General features: G+C 41.3%; 1 long non-coding RNA gene across 1 annotated transcript; it reads left to right on the plus strand.

Annotated features, from left to right (window-relative positions):
* The first annotated feature begins 680 nt into the window (after positions 1-680).
* Positions 681-19580, plus strand: LOC121002192. The gene is made up of 3 exons (XR_005779245.1): positions 681-865; positions 1733-1734; positions 19570-19580. It is a non-coding gene; the product is annotated as an uncharacterized LOC121002192 (long non-coding RNA).
* The last annotated feature ends 2120 nt before the right edge of the window (positions 19581-21700 follow it).

Here is a 21700-nt window from a genome sequence, read left to right on the forward strand (position 1 = left end):
GGGGGATCCCATACCCAGGACCCAGCACCAACTTAGGTCCCTTATCACTAAATATGTGGAGGCAGGTTTTCTCCCTAAGAATATGTTGGACAAACTTGTTCCCTCGTTTCCAGCTAGACCATCGTGGTATTTCCTCCCCAAGGTCCACAAGTCGCTGAGCCACCCCCCCCCCCCCAGGATGTCCTATCGTGGCGGGGATTGGCTCAGTGATGGAGCCTTTGTCTAAGTATGTAGACTGGCTTTTGAGACCTGCTTTGGTAAGTGCCCCTGCTTATCTCAGGGACACCAATGATTTTTTGTTGGCTTTAAAGGAACTGCAGTGGCAAGAAGGGTACCAATTGGTATCCCTCTATGTGGAAAGCCTCTACACCCGCATCCCTCATGGTGCGGGTCTGGAGGCGGTCCTTGACATCGTGACTAACTTGGGAAAAAGCCCAATTTTTTGTGATTTCATTGGGGACGCACTTGAATTTATTTTATCCAACAATGTGTTTCAGTTTGGAAACGAGTGGTTTAGGCAAAAGCTGGGAACGGCTATGGGGACCCCCGTCTCCTGCACATTCGCAAATATGTACCTTGCCAGATTAGAAGATAGGTTTGTTTATTCTACTATGAATCCGTTTTTACCCCGGTTGAAAACGTATTTGCGTTTCGTGGATGACGTGTTCATAGTATGAGAGCTGTAGGTTTGTTGGACCAAGGAAGTCCAAGAGGAACGGACAAAGTAAAGGGCGCAGAACCACAACCAATGGTCAGAAAGATTTAGATTTAATCAAAGACAACGCGTTTCGGGGTGCATGACCCCTTTATCAAGTCTGATGGATCACAGAGGAGGCCGCTCGCTCCCCAGCACGTGGGGCGTCTGGTACGCTGTGAGTTCCTCACAGCGTACCAGTTCCTCACAGCATACCAGACGCCCCACGTGCTGGGGAGTGAGCGGCCTCCTCTGTGATCCATCAGACTTGATGAAGGGGTCATGCACCCCGAAACGCGTTGTCTTTGATTAAATCGAAATCTTTTTGACCATTGGCTGTGGTTCTGCGCCCTTTACTTTGTCCGTTCCTCTTGGACTTCCTTGGTCCAACAAACCTACAGCTCTCACACTCACCCGATTGGCGGTGTGGCCCCGACCGAAGGGTGTTTGGACAAGACCGGCGGCACCAACCAATCCCCACTATTGCTCATCTTTCATTGTAGTTGCACCCAATTAGGTGCAACTCTGACAGGTGAGCATATTACCTCCCCTAGGCAAGGGAAAACAGCACTTTACATATTTACCCTATGAGCGCCTTCTCTTTTTGTTGTCTAAAAACGCTGTGTTCATAGTATGGGAAGGTACAGAGATCGAGTGTAACGAGTTTGTAAAATACCTAAATGCAAATGACATGGGAATGACATTTACCCTCAATTTTGGAGGTACATGATTTGAATTTCTGGATGTGGCTGTCTTGGTTGAGGGCGACAAGCTGGTCACGGAGGGCTTTCGTAAGCCCACGGCGACCAACTCCTTGCTCCACCATGACAGCTTCCATCCACGAAATGTGAAAAAAGCCGTACCCTACGGCCAGTTTGTCAGATTGAGGAGAATTAATAGTAGGGATAGTGGCTACCACAGACAGGCATCAAAGCTAAAGCAGCGATTGCTAAAGAGAGGATATCCAGAAGAGCTGCTTAATAAAGATATGAAGAGAGTAGAGGAGGGTTTCTCTCAGAATGACCTACTTACGAGCAGTGGTTGTAGAAATAAACAGATGAAGGCCAAGAATGGGGGTGGCAGGTTTGCATTCTCTTTCAAATACAGCCCCATGGCAGAACACATTCGTTCAGTAATTTTTAAGAATTGGGATATTTTGAGGAGAGATGCAACCCTGAGCGAACTTACTGAACAGAAGCCACACGATTAAAGACAGACTTGTGAGAAGCAGGTTCCATCCCATCAAGGGCAATAATTGGCTTAGAAATAATATACCAAAGGTTAATTTTCGATGTGGCAGTTGTTCACTTTGCCAACACAATTCCCAAAAGAAGTATATTGAGTTTGCAGGCACCCAACATAGAATTAGGGGTGCACCGAAATTCCGGCAGCCGAAAATATCGGCCGAAAATGCACCTAATCCACTTCGGCCGATATTGTTACATATCGGCCGAAAATATGGGGTGTGGGATTTGTCACCCACCAAGTAGCTCACCATCTGCGGGCGGGCGGTTTACTTTGTCACTGCATCTTTATTTTACCTTACAATCGTGACGCTCCAGTAACAACTCTGCAGGCATAGCGGAGGGCGGCGTAACGTCACTTACTCACGTGACGCGCCTGCTCCGCCTCCTTCATTCATAAAGTGGGCGGAGTAGGTGCGTCACGTGAGTAAGTGACGTTACGCCGCCCTCCGCTCTACCTGCAGAGTTGTTACTGGAGCGTCTAGATTGTAAGGTAAAATAAAGATGCAGTGAGGGCCGGGGCTGTTATGGAGAGGGGGATCGGTCTATGGCACTGCTATGGGGAGGGGGGATCTGTGCACTGTTATGGGGAAAGGGATCTGTGCACTGTTATGGGGAAAGGGATCTGTGAACTGTTATGGGGAAAGGGATCTGTGCACTGTTATGCCCATAACAGTGCACATATCCCCCTCTCCATAACAGTGCACATATCCCCCTCTCCATAACAGTGCACATATCCCCCTCTCCATAACAGTGCACATATCCCCCTCTCCATAACAGTGCACATATCCCCCTCTCCATAACAGCGCCACCCACAGATCCCCCTCTCCATAACAGCGCCACCCACAGATCCCCCTCTCCATAACAGCGCCACCCACAGATCCCCCTCTCCATAACAGCGCCACCCACAGATCCCCCTCTCCATAACAGAGCCACCCACAGATCCCCCTCTCCATAACAGCGCCACCCACAGATCCCCCTCTCCATAACAGAGCCACCCACAGATCCCCCTCTCCATAACAGCGCCACCCACAGATCCCCCTCTCCATAACAGCGCCACCCACAGATCCCCCTCTCCATAACAGCGCCACCCACAGATGAATTTCATTCATGAAAAAGAATTATTAATAAAATCATTAAAAAAAAAGTATTTTAAAAGTATTTGGGCAAAAAGGCTGTTTCGGTTTCGGTTTTCGGTCAAGGGCATCCTGAATTTTCGGTTTCGGACCAGAATTTTCATTTCGGTGCACCCCTACATAGAATCAAAAGTTTCATCAACTGCAGGAGCACGTATGTAGTGTATCTACTACTCTGCAGCTGCGGGAGATTCAATATTGGGAAGACAATCAGGTGCATGTTTGAAAGAGTGAGGGAGCACTTCAATTCCGTAAAAACGGGAAAAGGTTGCCCAAGATTCATAGACCACGTAAGAAGTGTTCATGGAGGTAACGTGGATTGCATCTCTTTCACAGGGCTAGAGATTGTATCCGCCCCCCTGCAGGGGGGGATAGACACCACCTCCTCCTGCAGAGGGTGAGCTTGGTTTGAATGATAGGAACGATTTGAGTCCATTCTTATAGATATGTGTTGCACACAATGTTGTCATGTAGTATTGAAACACATGGAATTTGTATTTGTTACGTTATATGTATATATATTTTTTTCCCTAACCTTTTATGTGGGAGCAACTTTGTTGTCTATTACCATGACAACAGGCAGCGCCGATAGTTAAAAGGGTGGTGCGAATGTACGCGCTGACGCACAGCCTGAGGAAGCGCATGTAGCGCGAAACGGCCGTCGCTGTTTGATGCGTGGTTAAGATTTGTCTGCCCCCTGCTACACCTTGTTTATGGAATAAAGCACCACTTTCATACAACACACTGGTGAGTGCCGCTGAATGTTTCTCTTCTCACATCGTTATCGGCCGCGCACCACCGGTAGTGTTTTATTGAATATATAATTAAAAGCATATAAAGAGATGACAGACATAGCTTATAGTCAATTATTGCTGGATCTACTGGAAGCAGCGGTAACTGATGGAGTCATATCTCGACCATTATGTGAAGCATTAACCGTACGACATCCCTCGATACCTACCTTATATCTCCTGCCTAAGATTCACAAGAGTTCCACTAAACCAACAGGTAGGCCGATAATATCGGGATGTGGAGGCTTCTTGGAAAATGTATGTAAATTCTTGGAGCATAACTTGAAGCCCATGGTAGAAGGCTTATCATCATACACGCGAGATACCGCCGACCTTCTTCGGAAGATTGACGGTATTCATCTTGAGCCTGACATGATGCTGGTGACATGCAATGTCGAATCGCTTTACACCAGCATCAACCATGGAGATGGGATATGTGCTGCCTCATACTTTTTGTCTATGACAGACAGTGACAAAAAGTTTTCGGCCTGTCTGATTGAGTTGTTACAGTTTGCCCTTACGCACAACTTTTTCACCTTTAATGGCTATTTCTACCTGCAGCTCCGGGGGACGGCAATGGGAGCGGCCTGTGCGCCCTCATATGCCAATCTCTTCCTGGGGCTGTGGGAGAGGGAGCTCTTCATGTCTGATGGGCATACGTCGATGGACCGGGTCATTTTTTGGACCCGGTACATCGACGATATTTTCCTCATATGGCAGGGTACTTCCGAGGCCTTGGGATCTTTCATGGATAACCTCAATGACAACACGTATAACATCCACCTGACTTATAAACATGACATGAAACAGATTGAGTTCTTGGATGTTTTAATCAAACGTGACTCATTGGGCCATTTACAAACAAATATATATAGAAAGAAAACGACCACCAACGCACTTTTACATGCGTCATCCTCTCACTCTCCTCAGACCATCAAAGCAATACCCACAGGCCAGTTTATCAGGATCAGGAGAGTCTGCTCCACGGATGAGGATTTTGAGATCCAGTCAGACATTTTACTACAACGTTTCCTGGAAAGAGGTTACAGCAAGAGATCAATAAAGAGAGCGTATAATCGGGCTAAAGGCTCAGCGCGACAAGACCTTATTAACCCCAAATTAAAGAAGGAAACATCTGATATGGTAAGATATATTACTCCTTACCATTCACAATGGCAAAAAATGCGAGAAATTTTGGAGAGGTTCTGGCCAATTTTGAGGGCGGACCCAATCCTAGATAAGATACTATCTCCATATCCATCTGTGGTACCTAGGAGGGCGAAAACCTTAGGAGACCATTTAGTTAGGTCCTATTATACCCCTCAAACACAAGGAACAATTTTTGGTTCAAAGGGACCTAAATGGGGTTGTACCCCTTGTGGGAAATGTGTGGCCTGTGATAACATCTTAAAGACTACTGAGTTTATGAACTCTGCCCAGACTAAAGTATACAAAATCACACACCATATTTCATGCATGACTAAAGGAGTAATTTACCACGCTACGTGCCCATGTCCAAAAATTTATGTGGGACTAACAAGCAGAGAATTAAAAGTGCGAGTCCGTGAACATGTCCGGGACATCTTGAAATCAAAGGACACCACTGTTGTGGATGACCTAAAACCGATCGCTAGACATTTCAGGAACTTTCATGACAGTGATCCCTCACTTTTGAAGGTCTGTGGGATAGATCACATCGACCTGGGCATGCGCGGTGGCAACCTGATGAAACGTTTGGCTCAATTAGAGACAAAGTGGATTTGGACTTTGGGTACTACACAACCAAAAGGCCTCAATGATGCCCTATTTTATGCCCCCTTTCTACAGTGAACATGTAAAATTCACATTTTAGTATTAGATATATTTTTTCTTTTATAACTTTGGATTCTTTTAATAGGATTCCATGTTCACATTTATGTTTTGCATATCTTTCCACTGGAGAGTTCTGTTACTAATGATGTATTTTTTATATCTAGGCTAATACATCTATTTCTATTATCCTACAAGAATCTTGGGCACATTCCATTGGACCACTTGTGCCACCAAAGATACAATCTGAGGACTGATATCAATTATCACTTTTAACTATTTATGAACACTATGTATTATACTACTCTTTTTTTATTTATGGCATCATCAAGTTTATATATTCACGTCTTCATTATTATTTATATTTTTTTCTTTCGTCTTTTTTAAGTGATTTTTGATTTATTTTTCATTACTTATCAGTAGTCACTTATCAACAATATTATGACTTGTCACTATGTACCTTTCTCTTTTTTTGAGTTTATCAGGTAATTGCGATCTATTTCACTTTATTTAATTATTATTTCATTATTCCTTACCATGTTTAGGTATACTGCATCTTTATTTAGTATGCAGTAGTGCCATCCATGCTTTCATCAGTGACTCATCCCCGTGACTGCGCTGTTCACGTGCTTGGCCATCACGTGACCCGCTGAACATCACGCGGGATCATGACGTCTTCGACGTCATGGAAGGTCCTTGAGTAGTAGGCGCAGCTACATCTGCGCGACTGGCCATCGCGCGATTCACCTGCGCCTTATACTGTAATCTTTGATTCTATAGACATCACATGTCCGATTAACGGACTCCGATTGGTGGAATACACATTTAAATGAGCTCTCTCCAGTGGGAAGACTGTACCCCCAGAGGAAGGTTTCGTATCGAAACGCGCGTCAGGGTGTGCAGTATTCCTGTGGATTCGTTACCACTTTATATACGGTATGTGACCTCATCTTCTTTACCTGCCTGTTTGTCTGACCTTTTTGCGGATTTTGCTTTTTGACTAAAACATTTACTATGTTTTTCTCTTGTGACTTTTTTGTAAATACGGCAGTTCTGTTTCATTTATTAATACTTACAACTAGGTATTATACTATAGATATTTCAAAATTCACCTTAGACAAAAGGAGGCAGCTGGCCCCTTTCACTAGAGCCCTCAGAGACAGAAATATCAAATACAGATGGCTCTATCCATTTGGTCTTTTGGCTACCTACAATAGCAGACCCTATATTGTTAAAACCCCAGAAGATCTTACAACAGTCATTCGAAAACTGAACCATGGGCAGTTGGACATACCAGATTGGTTGACCAATGATCCTTCAGAGTCCTTTCCCAATTTGCCCAGGGTGAACAAATGGGAAACTATTACTACCCCGAAGCAAAGAAGGAGCGAACCTCAAGACTCTCCCTTCCCAAGAGCTCCCCGCAAAAACTAAACATGGTTTACACCAGGATGAAGAAGCTCCATATCCTTTGATACGTCTGTAGTTTGTTCCTCATCTTTTGTTCTATTGCTTTAGAACATATGTCACCTGATATAGCTGTAATACTTGATATTTAATATTTAGACCGTTTTGGTCATTGGCTCCTTTCGCTGTAATTACAAACTGTTTCCATCTACACTAGGTTCTGATTCGTCCTGATCATTCCCTAGTCTCATTACACTTTGTTGTAGCTTTACTAAGCTGTGTTAACTGTTGCTTATTATTGTTGTTACCCCCCCCTCACAAAAACACCCGTCTTTTATCACCTTGATGAGTGTTCTAAACTCTGATCCACAAGGCTACCTTTCTTTACTTATGGATCATTCGCTGTTACTTTTCACCCCTTCGGTACTTCACTCTATTCAAGAGGCGTACCAATTGTTACCAATTTCGAAGTTATATTACCCTACCAGTCAGACTATGATGAAGGCTTATTATATTGTTTTAACAAAAAAATGATTGATTTTAAGTGTGCGACCTTCAACGCCAATGGTTTGAATGTACCCACTAAAAGAGGTCAAATCCTTCAAGTTTTTAAGAAACAAAAAGCTGATTTATTGTTCATTCAAGAAACACACTTTAAAAAAAACTTTACCCCCGTAACTAAACATAGCTTTTATAACTAATGGTACAATGCTTGCACCCCATCCCAGAGACGGAAAGGAGTAGCTATCCTCATAAGCAGAAACCTTCCCTTTATTAAGTTAGATGTATTTGTTGACCCTGAAGGCAGATACATATTTCTTAAAGGCAAAATTGGCGAACGAACGTTTACCTTCGTAAATGTTTATGCCCCAAACGATAAACAGACCGCTTTCTTTAGATTTGTTTTGAATAGGCTGAGGCCGTTTGTGAAGGGGACCCTGGTTTTCGGAGGAGATTTCAACATAACCCTCGAGCCGGGCATAGACACATCTCGAGGTAGGTCAAGCGTCTCCTATAAAAAAAACTTAAAACTATCAGAAACTTACTTCATGAATTTCATCTAGTTGATATTTGGAGAGCCATGCACCCGACAAAAAAGGAGTTCTCCTGCTTCTCCAATGTACATAATTCATACTCTAGAATTGATTACCTTCTGACTACACAGAGAGACTTAGGCAATGTAATAAAGTCAGAATACGGCTCTAGACTCCTCACCGACCATGCTCCCCTTCACGTCCAGTTCCAATTTGGAACACCCATGGCAAAACCTTACACTTGGATACTAAATGAGAGTTTATTAGCAAAAGAGGAAAATGTGAAATATATCAATACTTACCTAAATAATTATTTTAAGGAAAATTTAGAAGACAGAGAGTGTGATCCTTTGATATGGGAAGCCCATAAATGTGTCATTAGGGGGATTCTAATACAACTAGGTGCCAAAGAAAAAAGAGCCCAAAATTATCCCAACTTAGGTTAAAAGTCAAGGAAATATTAGATACTAAATACCAGAGATATCTCTATAAGGCTAATTTCCACCATTATCTATACGCTAATAAATGTGGCAAAGATCTCGCAAAAATAGCCCGTAAAGACATAACCTCCAAAAATATATTGAAAATTAAGACAGCAGATAATAGAGAGGTCATCCAAACAGGGGAAATGGTGAAAACCTTTAAAGTTTTTTTATAGTAAGTTATACAACCTTCAACCAGATGAGAATAATGATGGTGTCCAGACATGACATTGAGAACTATCTGAGTATTATAGAAGTACCCAAATTATCCCAAGATCAAATGGATTCACTGACGACCCCCTTCTCTGTGAAAGAGATCATCAATGCAATTAACAGTCTACCAAACGGTAAAAGCCCCGGTCCAGATGGTTTTTCAGCAAATTATTATAAAAAATTTAAAGACACATTAGCTCCTCATCTGGTGAACTATTTTAATAAAATATCATCCGAAGTCCCATTTAGGAGTGAATCTTTAGCAGCACACATTACAGTAATCCCTAAAGAGGGTACGGACTGTTCTCAATGTATAAACTACAGGCCGATCTCTTTGTTGAACAATGATTTGAAGTTCTTTGCAAAGCTTCTCGCAATGAGACTTCATGATCTTCTGGGCTCTCTGATCGGAGGCGACCAGGCGGGTTTCATACCCAAAAGAGAAGCAAAAGATAACACAATTAAAGTGTTACAGCTGATTCAATATGCATCTATTAAGAAAACTCCACTCTTATTGGTCGCCTCCGACGCGGAGAAAGCTTTTGATAGATTAAATTGGCCATATCTCAGAGCAGTCCTGGAGAAATTTGACTTCCCAAAGCCATTTATAAATAAAATTATGGCCCTATACACCACACCGACAGCTAAAGTTAAAATTAATGGCGAACTCTCTGAATCATTCAACACCCGAAACGGCACAAGACAAGGATGCCCTCTATCCCCCTTCTCTTTGTTCTGTCATTGGAACACTTTCTAATTAAAATTAGGGAAAACCCTCAAATTAGTGGGTTACACACCAAACAAAAAGAACACAAAATTGCTGCATATGCAGACGATACATTATTTGCACTCACTGACCCTCTAAACTCACTCCCAAATTTGATAACAGAATTTGATGCTTTTAATATAGTGTCTGGTTTTAAAATTAACCTTAATAAATCAGAAATGTTCAAACGTGTCACTCAACAATGAAACCTGGGTAAAAAACCAAGTAAATTAGTGAACTCAAACCAGCTAATAATTTTTTTAAATATCTAGGTATTAATGTATGTCTAAACTCATCAGATCTATATAAACACAATTATGCCCCCCCTCCTAAAATATGTTAAAAATCAATTAAAAGATTGGGAGCCATTGTTCCTTTCCTGGTTTGGGAAAATAAATTTGATTAAAATGAGTATCCTCCCTAAATTCTTATACATGTTCTCCTGTTTACGAATCGAACTTCCCAAAAAGTTATTTTCTACAGTAAAGAAAGAGTTGACAAAATTTGTTTGGCATAACAAACATAACAGAATAGCATACAAAACTATGATAAGAAACAAAAATAAAGGAGGCACAGGCCTTCCAGACTTTGAAGGATATTATAAAGCTTCAATTCTCTCGAGACTAATGGAATGGGGAGTCAACCTACCACAGAAACTTTGGGTCAAGATAGAAAATGATTGTTCAGAAACTACACTTTACCCAATGTTATGGAAATATCCTATATATAATCATAATCTCAGAATAATTAACAACTCTCTCACCTAATTCTCAATTGAAAAATAGCATGCCATCAATAAAACATTGAAATTCATGCCAACTATTAGCTTAGACACCCCCCTCATAGGTTTCATACCCAACAAATGGCATTTTTGGCATAATACAATGAAACAAAACAAGACGTTATCAGAAGCCCCAATAAGCTCCATCCGCAAAGGCGATAAGATCATTCCTCGTGAAGATCTTGAAAACCTTCTTGACAACGCCTCTATTCCAGAAAAACAATATCGGATATTGGAAAAGATACTGATAAGTCATAACTTTGACAATATTTTGCTTACAGAAAGCAACTGGGTAACACATCACCTCCGCAGCAGAACCTCTTCGGCACATCTATTATCTAAGTGGTACAAACTTATAAATGATCCAATAGACAAACCAATTTAAGTTTGAAAAATGGGCTAAAGACTTAAATTTACCCATGAATGAAGCACAAACTCAAGGCTTGAAAAGTAATGCCTTTTCAAACCTGAAGCCCTATGCACATCAGGAGATGCAGTTTAAATTATCTTCTAGATGGTATAAAACTCCAGTTCTTATGAATAGAATAGACCAGAACATCTCTAAGCTCTGTTCGCGCTGCGGAGATGGTGTTGGGGACTATGCACACATATGGTTTCACTGCCCCCGAATCTCAAATTTTTGGAAAGATATCAATAACATAATTAATGGTGTGTTCGGGTCGAAAATTAAGCTTTCCATCAATTTGGTGTTATTCAACGTATATGATGTATGCCAGTCAACTGTGAGATCAGAGTTGTGTACATATTTCCTTAGCGTCGCTAAGATCTTAATCCCCAGGAAATGGTTACAAACTGAATCTCCCACGATACGGGAATGGCTCACAGAATTACAGAGGGTACAAGGATTTGAGAGAAGAAGATGTCGAGTTCTACTCAAACCCGCAAAATTTGAAACCATCTGGAGCAAATGGACTGACTTCCTAACTCCTACCAAAGCACTCCAACTGTCTGGACCTTAGTAACACTTGGCTAGTTTAATGTTATAGAATCTTTCTCTGCCTTAATATCCTATATAAAATAGATTAACCACACTGTCACCTTTCTTACACCACTCACAATGTGTTGAGGTTCGCTATAAAACTTCACCACTTTATTTTTTTTATTTTTTTTGACCGTAATTCTTACGCCTTCAATGTCTATCTTCTGAATCATGAGAATAGTCTTTGGGTTCCTGACTGGTACTTACTCCTCACTCCTTTCCTCCCCTTCCACCCCCCTTTATTTTTCTTTTCTCCTTTCTCTTCCTTTTACCTCTTCCTCTACTTTTCCCATCACTTTCCTTAGTTCTGCGGAATAAAGTTATACTTAATAGTCAATTAATAGATGAATTCAACACAGAAATCAGGAGCTCAAAAAAGGAAAGAACAGAACAGCTTGCTAAATGCCAAAGATAGTTTCATTCTTCACAAAGAAAACTCAGCCTGGAACAGACCAGGAGCCTAGCACCAGTGTAAATCTATCCAAATAATATATCCATTGAATTAGAGTCATCTGATTCTGTATTAGACGTTCATACAGAAGATCCTGTGGAACGTCCTCAAGATTTGGATGAGCATGACGAAATGGTGCAATTTCCTAGTGATCTAGGAATGTGGGGAGAACATATCTACAAAGAATTTTTGGAGTACTTTGTTTTCAAGGGAAGTAAGGTTTGCCAATATGTAGATGCCGACTATAAAAAGATAGGTGTATTTTCCAGTGATGGATATTATCGTTACTGTAAAAAGAGAAGTTGGTTATGTTATTCTCCATGTAATGGAAAGTTATATTGCTTTGCTGGCAAACTGATAGCCAATACACGTGGCCCCTTCACTGTTGGCTTTAATGACTGTAAACATGCAGAGTGTCGGATTATCAGGCATGAAAGTAGTGATATTCACCAAAAATCTGTGTTAGCGCTAGTAGCAAGAGGTCAAAGCTGTGGGAGAGTTGACAGTCAAATAATTTCACAGTTATAAGTTGAAACGCTGTACTGGCGCAAGGTACTTAAGAGATGTATAATTGTCATCGAGCACCTTGCTGAAGAGGCCTTCCGCTGAGAGGCAAAGATGAAATTATTGGCTCCCCCCATAACGGAAATTATTTAGGGATCTTAGACGTTATGGCACATGTTGATGCATTTCTTTGAGAGCACATCAAGCATTGTGCTAACGAAGGAAAAGACCACACATCTGATCTTTCCTCCACTGTCCGTGAAGAAATTATACTAATTTTGGGGTCCAAAGTTCTGTGTGAAATTATGGATGAGTTGAAGAAAGCAAAGTTTTATTCCATATCTGTAGATTCTACACCTGATGTTACACACTCTGACCAGTTAACCTTCATTGCACGATATGTGTTACCAACAGGCCCTGTTGAAACGTTTTTAACATTTTTACCAGTATTTAGTCACTCAGCTAATTAGCTCAGCTAATTTTGGATTTCCTACATAAGCATAAAATTGATATCAAAGATTGTCGGGGTCAATCTTATGATAACGCTGCCAACATGAGTGGCAAGTACAATGGTGTCCAAACTATAATAAGAGAGCGATGCTGTTACTCATCATTCATTCCATGTGCGGCACGCTCTCTTCATCTAGTGGGTAAAAACAGCGCAGAATGCAACCAAGTTGTCTACATGTTTATTTAACAATCTTGAACAACTTTATGTTTTTTTTCTTCATCATCTCCAAAATGGAGACAGCATGTGGAAAAACAGAAAGCTTTAGGTCTCCCAGTTGTTAAGCATCTTCCTGGTACCAGATGGTCTGCACAATATGATGCTGTATCATCACTTTACAAGGGTTATGAGTCTATATGTGGTCTGTTAGAGTGCACGTCCTCTGACACTGACTATTCTTCATGTAAAAATGAAGCCTGCTCTTTGCTCGACAAGTTTTCTGAACTTGATTCTACTATTCTTTCAGTTTTTTGGAACACCAATTTAGAAAGGTTTCACACTACAAATCTATCGCTGCAAGAAGCTAGCTTGAATTTAAACACTGTAGTTGCTTTACTGCAATCTCTTTCAAGTTTTTTACAGAGCTAAAGAGAAAATTTTGACCATTTTGAACAGAAAGCAATTGCGTTATGTGGCCACAGCAATTATAATGCTACTCTAAAGCGTTTTTGGTCACGTAATCCACGCTATGATGAAGGGCAAGGAGAAAGCACTGTACTGACACCAAGGGAGAAATTCAAATTTGATGTTTTTACCATTGTCATTAATCACTTATATAGTGGTTTACAGCAAAGACTGGAGGCTTATAATGATCTCTGCTCCAAGTTTGGATTTTTATCCAATTTGTCTACACTTGACACTTCTAAAATTCGGGAAGCTGCTGCAAACCTGGTTCAGTCATATCCAGATGACCTAATGCCAGATGTGACTGAAACGGAATTTATTCAATTTTCAAGTTTTCTCTCTACTTCAAAGTCACAAACAATGACATCCTGTGGTGAGAAGATATCAGAGCTACATATGTTCTTATTTCTTCATCATTGGATCTTTCACCAAATATGAGAGATCGATTACTGCGCGAGCTATGGTCATAGAAAAAGACATTTTGAACAAAAAGGCAGGCAAACTGTCAAGGGATAGAACTGATTTTGAGACAGACAACATCTAATTCTAGACAAAACCTTATATGACTAATAATCAACCTCCAGACAGCAATCAGAGACCCCCCACTCACCAAAGGGGTATAGCCCACAATACAAGGTATCCACCTAATGCTGCCCACCATGGTGGCTCAAGACCCCAGCATAGAAGCACGTACACCCATAGTAGCAGGCATGCCCCACCCCCTAGGAAACAAGATCCCACCAGGTATCAAGCTCACCCAGTGAAGCACCACCAGCGTTTTAGTCAACATGTATCTAACATACACTACTCGCCTACTCCACGTGACACTGCATATCCAAACAATACAGTCGGCACTCCATCTACAGTCATAGAGATATCCCCTAAGACTGCCCACCCTTCTACCACGATCAATATGGGAAGGTCTCCCCCCTCCCCCCCATCACTATCCCAGCCTTGGGCTGTTTCAGTCAGGAAGTGCTCTCCAATTGCGCACCACTGAATTTACCTCCTACCCTCTTCATCAAGAATTCCGCACATAAATCGCTGCCTAGGCAATCCACCACCCCAGCATCCCCGTCCACATCAGTAGAATTGGATTCATTACTCACAATACACACCGAGTCTCCTACCCAACCAGGCACCGCTCCTACAGGAATCATGACGCCACCATCAGGCCCAACCTGTTCAGCTACAGAACTGGACCTTGGAGCCACGGCTCTCTCTGATTTCTCCTTACAGATGACAAAGGGCCAGCTTTCTTTTTTATCTTTACCCCCCCTACTTACACCGGTCTCAGCCTACCCAATACTGAAAAGCCCAACCACGGTCACGATCACCAACTACTTCCGTCCGTTGGGAACCAGAAATTTAAAAAGAAAAAATGTAGGAGAGGAAGTAGGGGGGGCCAAGCCCAAAAGAAGAATTTGAAGTCAGCACGCAACCAGAAGAAAGAGATAAAGATCTTCAACCTTTCTGGTTATTTATTGAACCATGAAGAAGAAAAGGTTTTGTCCAAAGGTCTCTCATTCTGTCCATCTGCAAAAGCTGATGGATTCAACCTCTTCTTGGACTTACACAACTTTATTAGAAACCTTACTCTAAAGAGACATTTCAATATCTCAGCGAAACACAAAAAAGAGGCAGACCCAATGGAAGCGCCAGCAGAGTCCACACCTCAAGTACGTTTTGTCAACACTGATCTGAGACCACGGTCCAACTTTTACCCCCTACATCATAGGGGGAACTTCATAGAAACTTTCTATGATCTGGTCTTAGATGACTTTAGATCAGTCGACAAAATACAAATTGAGAAACACAATCTTAGTGCCTAAGAGAAACTGGCTATCAAACAGCTTCAGGATAACCCAGATCTAATAATCCTCAATGCAGACAAAGGAGGTGGCATTGTCCTCCAGGATAGGAAAGATTATATTAATGAGGCGAATCGGATTCTGTCCGATACGGAATACTATCACCAGTTGACTGAAAATCCTCTCATGGAACACCAACAGTCATTTAAAGCTCTCATTAACTCAGCATCTCACATTCTGAGTAAAAAGGAATATAATTACATCCATGTCACAGATCCAGTTATTGCCACCTTTTACCATTTACCAAAAATCCATAAGAGTATCTCGAATCCCCCTGGCCGTCCTATCATCTCAGGCATTTCATCACTTACGTGCAATCTATCCCACTACGTCGATATCCTCTTACAAAAATATGTAGTACAACTACCATCCTATCTCAGAGATTCCACTACCCTAATACAACTCCTACAGAACATCGAATGGAAAGAAACATACTATTGGTTGACCTTAGATGTTACATCGCTTTATTCGAATATCAAGCATGAACTGGGTATCAAATGCGTAAAAGGCTTTTTAGATACTGACGACCAATTACCAGCAGAACAAAATGATTTTATTTTAAGGAGTATCGATTTTATTTTGACCCACAATATTTTTAAGTTTGAAGACACTCTATATTTACAGACCAAAGGAACCGCGATGGGTACGCGTTTCGCGCCCAGTTTCGCTAATCTTTTTATGGGGGCTTTTGAGGACACTTTTATTTATAAATCAAAATATTGGGGACGCAACATAATTTTTTACCGTCGCTATATCGACGATTTGATTTTAATTTGGGAAGGTGACCTTTTAACAATAAATAATTTTATTGAGGACCTAAATTCCACCAATTGGGGTCTCACTTTCTCAGGCATAAGTGACAAATCCAAAGCTGAATATCTTGACCTGGAATTAAAAATAATTAATGGATCCGTCAACACACGAACATTTTTTAAAGAAGTCGACTGTAACAGTTACTTGGACTATTCAAGTGAACACTTCAAGAAATGGAAGAAAAACATTCCGTACAGCCAATTTAAGCGAATTAGGCGAAACTGCTCCAGGGACGAAGATTTTGTTACACAAAGTAATGTAATTCGGTCTAGATTCCTACAAAAGGGCTATCCGACAGACATTCTAGATACAGCCTACAATAAAGCAAAAGCGTTGACACAACTAGAATGTCTGGTAGGAAGCAAAAAACTAAATGACACCAAATACTGTAATACTAATTTTTTAACCACCTATAACAGCAACCACATAGATATCCGTAAAATTCTGTCTAGGCATTGGTATATCCTAAGAAAAGATCCCTTCCTGAACTCTGAGATAACAAAACAACCTTCTCTAGTATTCAGACGAGCAAAAACACTAAAAAATATGCTAGCCCCAAGCAAACTGAAGAATAAACGGGAAGAAGTAGCTAGACCAGTCAGCAATAAAACCCCGGGGAGTTATAGATGTAATCAACCAAGATGCCTCTGCTGCAGATCCTTAAACATCACCACTTCCTTTTTGGGCCGAAATGATGATTTTTTTAAAATCAAAGACGAATTAAATTGTGGATCATCCAATATCATCTATCTTATCACATGCCCTTGTAATCTCCGTTATGTAGGGCGCACCATGAAGAAAAAATTCCTCCAACATAGCATCTCCAGACATGCTACTGTCCATCACCAAGGTTCTTTTCTGGGTTTCACGGTTACCCCGATCGAGCAAGTCCGATCAAACGGATATAATATTATCCAGACATTGAGGAAACGCGAGATGTTCTGGATATTTAAATTGAACTGCTTTAATCCATATGGCCTGAATGAGGCTTTTGAAATCAATTTATGAAATTCCCTATTCCCCCCTCCACCTTTTTTTTTTTTTTGCCATTACCCACGCCACAACAACCATTTCCTTTTTAGACTGTTGTCATGTCCCTCCCCCCCCCCTCAGATCACCTTGTGAACACTTATGTTCCGTTTACCTCCCCCCCCTATATCTTTTTTCCTTAGACATCCACCTAAGGATCTGCCTATCTCTCCATTTAGTTAATTTGTACCCTTTCCGTCACCAAATGAACCAGGTTACTGTAGCAACTTAACAAACACAATCAATATATCTCCCTCTTATCCCGCTTTTTGCCGCCACCCCATGGAATAAATAGACGTATCAAAATACATTATAAATATATATAGGATCACTATATCATAGTGGAACCTTGAATTACATCATCATCATCACAATGTAATATATATACTTATTATAATCCCTCTCACATCTATTTACCACACTTTAGATTACCTGCCGTCCAAATATGACATTTTTTACCATCTGTTTCCTTAAAATATTCATAATACAGCCTAATATATGCTCCAATGGTTTTAAATGTCATTTTATTTATTTATTATTTTATAGTTTATAATCAGGTCATCTTAAAAGGTCTCACTGATTCCAGTTTGTGCGATATGAACGCACTGTCCTCTAGCCAGCCTGGTCTGACACTCCCCCTCTCTGACGCAGCAGCAGCGTCTGGTAGCTGAGAGACGGAGTGTGACGCCACATACCACATGACCGGCCGCTGCCTCATGCGGCCGTAACGCCTATGACATTCTCTTTGACAGCAGTCACATGGCACAGTCATGTGATTGCATTAGCATAGTCATGTGATCGCATCACATGACATCACAAGGTCCTGCACCCCCAGAAGCTTCTCACACGATTTTACTTGTATTTTAATAAAAACTAGCAATTACACTACTGTGAAAGATCTCCCTTTGAATAGGGACATCAAATTGATATACTAAAAATAAGTTTGACAGGTAGCAAAGTCTTTTAACCCTTTTGTCTGCACAGCTCTGTGAGCTCATCCAACACCGCCCACTGACCCACCCCCACCCCGCCCCTTGTGTGTTTTTGGCGTTTTTTTACACTGTATTTAAATGTATGCAATTTTATCTGTATGTATGCAAGTCAATTGTACCTGAAGAAGGGGTTAAACCCCGAAACGCGTTGTACCGCTTGCCCAAATAAACAAGAACCATCATTACTCCAACTACTGGGTGGTTTTTGCGCCGTGGGATACCTTTTCTTTTATTTGAACTACTGGCTTTCTGCGGGATTCCAGGCATCCCTGAACAGAAGCATCCATCCCGGGCTGCACACCATCCGTTGTGAGGGGTTCATGTCAACTCGATACAAGTCTACATTAGAGTTGTGCCTAAACTAGCACAACTCTACCAGGTGAGCCTCCATTGTGGAGATACCCATTTTTTATTTATTTTAAACGTTATTACCCTATGGTGCGCCATTCTTTTTTGTTCTACAGTGGAACGAAGCCTGTTTCTAATACAAACTATAATAAGAGAGCGATGCTGTCACTCATCATTCATCCCATGTGCGGCACACTCTCTTCATCTAGTGGGTAAAAACAGCGCAGAATGCAACCAAGTTGTCTACACGTTTTTTTAACAATCTTGAACAACTTTATGTTTTTTTTCTTCATCATCTCCAAAATGGAGACAGCATGTGGAAAAACAGAAAGCTTTAGGTCTCCCAGTTGTTAAGCATCTTCCTGGTACCAGATGGTCTGCACAATATGATGCTGTATCATCACTTTACAAGGGTTATGAGTCTATATGTGGTCTGTTAGAGTGCACGTCCTCTGACACTGACTATTCTTCATGTAAAAATGAAGCCTGCTCTTTGCTAGACAAGTTTTCTGAACTTGATTCTACTATTCTTTTAGTTTTTTGGAACACCAATTTAGAAAGGTTTCACACTACAAATCTATCGCTGCAAGAAGCTAGCTTGAATTTAAACACTGTAGTTGCTTTACTGCAATCTCTTTCAAGTTTTGTACAGAGCTAAAGAGAAACTTTTGACCATTTTGAACAGAAAGCAATTGCGTTATGTGGCCACAGCAATCATAATGCTACTCTAAAGCGTTTTTGGTCACGTAATCCACGCTATGATGAAGGGCAAGGAGAAAGCACTGTACTGACACCCAGGGAGAAATTCAAATTTGATGTTTTTACCATTGTCATTAATCACTTATATAGTGGTTTACAGCAAAGACTGGAGGCTTATAACGATCTCTGCTCCAAGTTTGGATTTTTATCCAATTTGTCTACACTTGACACTTCTAAAATTCGGGAAGCTGCTGCAAACCTGGTTCAGTCATATCCAGATGACCTAATGCCAGATGTGACTGAAACGGAATTGATTCAATTTTCAAGTTTTCTCTCTACTTCAAAGTCACAAACAATGACATCCTGTGGTGAGAAGATACCAGAGCTACATATGTTCTTATTTCTTCATCAAACTGGCCTCACGCAAACTTTTTTCAACACTGAGATAATTCTGAGAATATATTTATGTATGACGGTTTCAAACGACACAAGTGAGAGATCCTTCTCAAAATATCATGGCCACCAACATAGTTATAATATAAGCATGTCTTTATGAGTATGTTTTCTGCAGCAACTGAAATGTAATGTCATAACGGTATTTTATAATTGCCATCATAGTCTGACCCTGCTGTAAAGTGTTTTAGAACGTATTGCATCATTAACGGTATGATAGCAGCCATGTGCTTTCTATTCACTGCATGTTCTCTCATGTACCAAGTGATGGCTGCATTATCTCATAATGTATGTTTAATGTTCTGATGTGCCTCTTGGCACCCTGTTAGCACATTTACAGGTTAACATTTTTGCTTTCCTTATAACTACAGAATATAATTAACTAGTTATGTGGCATAATGTAGACCTAAGTTATCGTCATAAGTTGGAGTTCATTTTGTGTACTTGAATAAGCGCACATTAAAGACATTACATATTGTATAATGTTCTTTGTATTTTACAGTCAACAAAGTAAAAATAAGATGACCAGTATAGACGTGAACAAATGATGTTGAAGGGCCACAGTGGGGATGGTCGCCTTAAGAAAAAGCCATATGCTGGGAGCAGAACTCACCCAGCTTACATAGAAACATAGAATGTGTCGGCAGATAAGAACCATTTGGCCCATCTAGTCTGCCCAATATACTGAGTACTATTCAACACTTTTTTCAACACTGAGATAATTCTGAGAATATATTTATGTATGACGGTTTCAAACGGCACAAGTGAGAGATCCTTCTCAAAATATCATGGCCACCAACATAGTTATAATATAAGCATGTCTTTATGAGTATGTCTTTATGAGAGCTTCGAGATCAGGTTCGCACACTATGCCTCTCAAAAGCAAAGGCGACCTTAATCAAATGCCGTAGACACTACTATGAACATGGTAACAAACCAGGTAGAACCCTTGCGCGGGCTTTGCGAAAGACCAGATTACGCTCCTACGTCCCCCACGTGTAAACCCCCTCTGGTACAAAGGCCTCCCTTCCGCGGGAAATAACAGAAGCATTCAGATCCTACTATCACACATTGTACAACTTAGATGACTCTCATCAATCCATAGGCCCTGAATCCATGCCCTCAATGAGGACTTAGCTTGAATCCGCTGGCTCACTCTCCCCCCCCCCGAGAAGCGTTTTCTGCACTGGAGTCGCCCATATTACTATCTGAGTTACAGGCAGCTATTAAAGACTCCCAAACAGGGAAAGCTCCTGGTCCGGATGGGCTCACGTTACCCTACTATAAACAATTCGGGGATATCTTGTCATTTTCTAGCTGCCTTTAACTCATTTGATATGGCCCGAACTCTCCCCAATGACACCCTAAGAGCCCATATGACTGTTGTCCCCAAGGAAGGGAAAGACCTTTCGCAATGCCAAAGCTACCGTCCCATTTCCCTGATTAACGTGGACCTAAAGTTATTCTCTAAAATACTCGCCACTCCATTTTCCCATCAATCTCGCCTTTATGCTGGCGATGCGGTTCCGAGAGAGGCACTATATTACACACATTCTGGTCCTGTCCTCAGCTTACGAGTTTTTGGGACTCTGTGTGGGTGATTACGTCTAAGTTCACCTCTTATACCCTCCCTAAGACGCCTGCTTTTTTCCTGCTCCATCAGTGCGAGATTCCTCTTTCCTCCTATAACAAATCTGTGATAAGGCATTTGGTAAATGCAGCAAGAGCTTGCATCCCGTGCTTATGGAGGCAACCATCTGCTCCCTCTGTAACAATGTGGATCAACAAAATCCAGGAGATCATGAGAATGGAAGATCTCACCTCTTCACTGAGACACACTGAAAAGAGGTTCACCAAAACCTGGAGTCATTGGATGACCTTCCATGACTCCGCGGAATGCAGAGCGCTCTTAACACCTGAGTGAGAGTGAGGTTTTATGCTTTCTACCCCTTATCCTCCTTCCCCCCTCCTCCCCTTTTCCTCTCTCCCCCTTTTTTCCTTTTTTGTATTATTATTTTCCTTTCTTTCCTTGTTTTCTTTTCCTTAAGTCG

The sequence above is a fragment of the Bufo bufo genome, chromosome 5 (assembly GCF_905171765.1).
Source record: "Bufo bufo chromosome 5, aBufBuf1.1, whole genome shotgun sequence".
Classification (NCBI taxonomy): domain Eukaryota; kingdom Metazoa; phylum Chordata; class Amphibia; order Anura; family Bufonidae; genus Bufo; species Bufo bufo.